The following is a 5,369-nucleotide window of genomic DNA, read 5'->3' as shown; positions in this document are numbered from 1 at the left end:
ACTACTGGCTCCAGCATGACTGGCAATGGCCCTAACAATGATTGCTTGTTCTAGCATAGTGTTTCCTCGGAAAAATCTACCCTAACCATAGTCCGGCTTTTGGTATTTGTGAAGAATTGTATTTTAACATGTTGAGTAATTACTTTGTGACATACATTTGGTTTCATAAAAGGATCAGAAAATTTTCAATATAAGTTGTGTAGAATGTCCACACATTTTTAAATGACTTTATGGGAAAACATCACAAGTAACATGTGGTGATGGTTCAGATGTGATGACACATTGACACCGTAACACTAATTTCTTGGGCCTTGTTTAGTTCCCAAAAAATTTTGCAAAATTTTTCAGATTCCCCGTCACATCGAATCTTTAGACACATGCATGAAGTACTAAATATAGACAAAAATAAAAATTAATTGCACAGTTTGGTCGGAATTGACGAGACAAATCTTTTGAGCCTAGTTAGTCCAGGATTGGACAATATTTGTCAAATACAAACGAAAAAGCTACAGTGTCCATTTTGCAAAATATTTTGGAACTAAACAAGGCCTTGGTCTAAATATATACTTTATGAAAAAAGGTGGGTCTAGCCTGACATTTTTTTCCTTGTATTCTGACCGCTCAATCGGCAGCGGCAGGGACTGCTCCAGATACATGTATTTAATAGCATCTAAGAAGATGTTTGAGCGCTCATGTAATTAATATAGTAGCTACCATAAATGTAAGGCAACACATTTTTGTAAGGGATTAGATTGGATACTCAAGTATATTTATTGTAGTATAATAAGATAGTTTAAGATATCAAAACACTAGTGCAAGATATCTAGTAAATCACATAAATCTTATTAAGATACATATGTTAAATGAGGATGGTTGTGCTTCCCTATAAATACCAATACAGTAGATGCATAATTCAAACATTAGAAATCTTCTCCTTGTCACAGAAAGAGGAGAGTAGCAAAATTCTCTTCTTCATGGCACTACTCAAGATCTCTACGACAAGGATTGTGTACCTGTGGGCTGCATTGTTCTTGGTTCTTGGGATCATGTTTGCTACGTCACCCTCCTACCGAGCCGCTAGCCTCTCAGGTAAAACATACTTTTATGTATACTTCATTTTTTATGATATCGAAACATTAGTTAGTGTTAGTGCTCCAATAAATTTAATGAAATTAATGTGTTAGATATGTAGGCTTCTAGTGCTGCAGGAGGAAGTGTCTGATACTGTCTGGTTTGATGTTTTTTATCTTGGATATGTAGGCTTCAATTGCTGCCAGGAAAATAAACTGCCACTGCCACGAGCAGAGATAGATTGCAGGCAGTACCCAATTTGCAGACCTTATGGGTGCTTTCTTGCTTGTCGAGGATGGGGCTACACTGGTGTTGGTTCCCACTGCGAAAGCAAGAAAAACCCGATGAAGGACGAATGCTGCTGCAACAAAGATCCAAGACATGGGGCTACACCACTAGTGTAGGCTCTGTAAGATGTGACTTTTGTGGTACAAAGAACATGCCAAAAAAATAAAAGGTGTTCTTAGCCTGAACATTTGTGTTGACACTTTGATGTGCCCGACAAGGAGCATGTACCCACCATGCACCTTTGTTGACTCATGTCAGCGTCCAAAACCATAGAATCTCTCTCAACCGTCACAAATGGAAAATGAACACAAGATTTTTCAGGTTCCAGCTACCAGTGAGGGTAACAACCCTACACCTTTCTTTGCTGGACCCTAGATTCTCCTTTTATATATAGGTGGGGGAAGGAGGAGGACACCAGAGAGGTACATGGTTACTATGCTGTTCTGCTGTCGTATTAGGGTGAAAATGAATGGGATTGGAAATGAACTCAGGATTCGAGGCATTGCGAAAATGAACTAAGGCCCTGTTTAGTTCGATCCAAAATCTAGAAACTTTTCAAGATTCCCCGTTACATCGAATCTTGCGGCACATACATGAAGTATTACATATAGATAAAAAATAACTAATTGCATAGTTTGCTTATATTTTGCAAAATAAATTTTTTGAGCCTAATTAGTCCATAATTAGATTATAATTGCCAAATACAAACGAAAGTGCTACAATACCTAGATACAAATGAAAGTTTTTGGATCTAAACAAGGCCTAATATGATCAGAAACATGTTGAAACGGCAAGGAATCGGGAGCATAAAACGGGAACACTATCTCACATGCATACAGATACAATATCAGAAGTGTAGAGGTGGCCATATAACTGTCTCTATCCACCTATCTCTGAAAATAAACATCTGAAGAGGCAGGTATCCACCCACCTCTATAAGGCCTTGTTTAGTTCCGAAAATTTTTGGGAAATAGATACTGTAGTACTTTCGTTTGTATTTGACAAATATTGTCCAATCATGGATTAACTAGACTCAAAAGATTCGTCTCGTCCATTTCGACCAAACTGTGCAATTAGTTTTTATTTTCGTCTATATTTAATACTCCATGCATGCGTCTAAAGATTCGATGTGACGGGGAATGTGAAAAATTTTGCAAATTTTTTTGGAAGTAAACAAGGCCTAAATAGATTTATAGCAGCGTTCAAAAATTCAGCGGCCTCTAGAAAGTTATTAAATAAATAGGAGCCCCACACACCAGTGTTTGCTATGCCGTTTAGCCAGAACAGGGCGTTGCATCAATGGACCACCACGTCATCCCTTCCGGCATTGGGACCTGCCATGCCGTCCTGTCCTAGGTGCTAGAGCTGTCTTACCTACCAAGCTAGGACCTGCCATGCCGTCCTGTCCACCTAACTTTGTTGGCTTGACCTTATCAGCCGAATCTGTCAGCCATTCAACAGTGTTTTTCTCTCACAACAAATCAGCGAACAATAGTTTTTTTGTCATGGCTTATCAACGAGGGCTGTCCATCCACTACACTGTCCGAGGATCGCCCTTTGGCCCCTGCCTCCAACTCCTTGTTTTTACCATGACACATTTGTTTTCAGTCCTTGTGTAGGGAAGCACTAGCGAGAAAGGCAGTACAGGTTCTCGCTTGGCTAGGGGAACACTCCTCGGAGGGTGAAGATCTTTACACGAAGCTTTGTCCTAGCTACACTGTTGAAGGTGATAGGGTCGAGCAGTTCACAAGCTAGAAGCATGTTACCTAGGAATGGGCACATTCTAACAAAATGTACATATATAATCGCCCGCCTATCGGTTCCTTCCAGTAGAGGGCACCATCAGGGGTGTTCTTGTAATAGTGGGTTGTTGTACTGTCCTACCCATGCTATAAATAGAACCCCCATAGAGGCATTGTACCAAGGATAAGAAGTGATACTTGAGCCACTATATAGCTTGTGTTCTGAGACCATTGATTAGAGCGTCTTACCAGAAGCTCTGCTCGAGAGTAAGACCTCTGAGTACCAACAATAGTTGTCCATCGAGAAACCAAATGGTTAGGTGTGGCACACAAAAAGCAACCTCTAGTATGTCTAGAACCAGAAGCAACAACCATAAATATCTATGAGACCAACTTCTAGCCGCATCAGACCTTCCACTAAGAAACACCCAAATAACCCTTGTTCTAGGGCCTACTACCCAAAACACCATACATTCTGTTGACACCGTTTTAGGCATGAGTCAGGATGGTCAGGAAGAACTAATCGGCAGTCAGGAAAATGCTGTGTCAAGCCGATAAGAAGATTGTCGATAGCCGATGATGTCGATGACAGGATGACAGGTGGAGGATGCTGCTGGCCTGAGGATGGAGATGATGGCTACTAGTCATTGCCGATTGATCATCGATGCCGATAGAGAGTGATTGATCGCCGATGCTGATGAAGGTAACTGATCACCGACGCCGATGAAGGAAAACATGGGAATTGCTAAGGAAGCTACAAGGAGTGTGCCGATGAAGCAGGAGCCAAAAGGCTTCATCGTAATTGAAGCAAATACCGGAATAGATAGGTGTTGTTTTCTATATTTATTAAAGCATGCCTTATGAAAGAGTCATGTTTTGTCTAAATTAGATCCTAGTCGTATACGGTTGTAACTCTTTAGGTCAGAGTATAAATATCGACCTAGCAGCAATGTAAGAAGAACAATCAATCAATATCATACATAAGTTTTACATCTACTTTTTTGACGACTTCGTCAACTCGCATATTTTCTATGTTTACGAGTTCTCAGGGATTCAACAAGTAATACTCGATGAATTCTCGAGTTCCGCGTGAGTACCTGTTGGCCGTGGCATCCATGAGCATCGCTGTTGTCGGGACCAAAGTATTCAAGTTATCACCTTTGTCGATTGTTAGGTCAAATTGGCTGGCATGCCTCAACATCAAAATTGGGTATTAGCCCTTTGTGTTTGCGGATCCACTTTTGCATCAACACATCTTTTGGCATGCCCAGTGGGACCTATCTATCAACAAGATCGACATGGCTACTTCTGAGCTCGACACGGACAACGTCATTGGCGTGACAGAAGCCGATCTCAGGGAAGAATAGAAGCAAGCTGTGGCTATGGAGGAATACAGGCAGCTTTGTCTGAAATCCTTCAGCGTGAACAGGAGCGGGGAGGTTATCCAAAAGCAAGATCTGCCGTTGCCTCGACAGGTTACCTTTGATCCCAATCCTGGTAAATTGCAAGACATGGTTAATATTGCTATTAATCATGCTTCCATTAATCACTTCAATGTGTTGTCCAATATTGTATACAACGTCGTGGTCCGAACCTTTAAAGAAGGGCAGACACCACCACTCTATGCTGGCCCAGCATATCATCAGCTAGGACTATCGTCGGTTGTGGATCCATCGGTTCCTCCAGCCGTTGTGGGTACAGAAGTTACTTCTCCTCTAAGCACATTGGGGTTGGCTAACGAGCAATCTACACCAATGAGATATGATCCAATGACCTAAGGAGGACGGGTTCAACTCAACACAGATCTATCAGCATCGGCAATGTCAGAGTCTGTATTTCAGAACTGTCAGGTTCCTCCCGACTGGTGGGGATATGGTATGCCTCCAGAGTTTTTTGCAAATAATTTTGTGACATCTCAGGTAACTGACTCAGCAGGGAAAGCTCCCATGCCATCGGCGCCTCCAGTCTCGCCGATGACTCAAGTTCCTCAGTATTCTACAATGACTAATGCAAGGCCAGTTACTAGGAATTTTCAAGCGCCCATGTTCCAGATGCCTAATGCAAACACATCGGCAAATCCATTACTGACACAACAAAGGTTCATGTCTCAGGCAGGTTATGTCAATCCAGCAGTGACAACTAGTTACCAGCCATCGGCAGGACTTGTGCCGATGAACGTCAACAATGGCTGGATAGGGCAGTTGATCTTCCCGCATGCAATACAGTAGAATCACCAGGCTGCAGGAGGCCAGCAGGGTCATATGCAGG

The 5,369-nt window shown here is 42.0% G+C and overlaps 1 long non-coding RNA gene across 1 annotated transcript; it reads left to right on the top strand.

Annotated features, from left to right (window-relative positions):
- Window positions 935-1,544, top strand: LOC110435368. The gene is made up of 2 exons (XR_002453028.1): window positions 935-1,089; window positions 1,261-1,544. It is a non-coding gene; the product is annotated as an uncharacterized LOC110435368 (long non-coding RNA).

This window comes from Sorghum bicolor, chromosome 5 (genome assembly GCF_000003195.3).
Source record: "Sorghum bicolor cultivar BTx623 chromosome 5, Sorghum_bicolor_NCBIv3, whole genome shotgun sequence".
NCBI classification, from domain to species: domain Eukaryota; kingdom Viridiplantae; phylum Streptophyta; class Magnoliopsida; order Poales; family Poaceae; genus Sorghum; species Sorghum bicolor.
The sequence above is the reverse complement of the archived record's forward strand: the minus strand, read 5'-3'. Positions and strand labels throughout refer to the sequence as shown.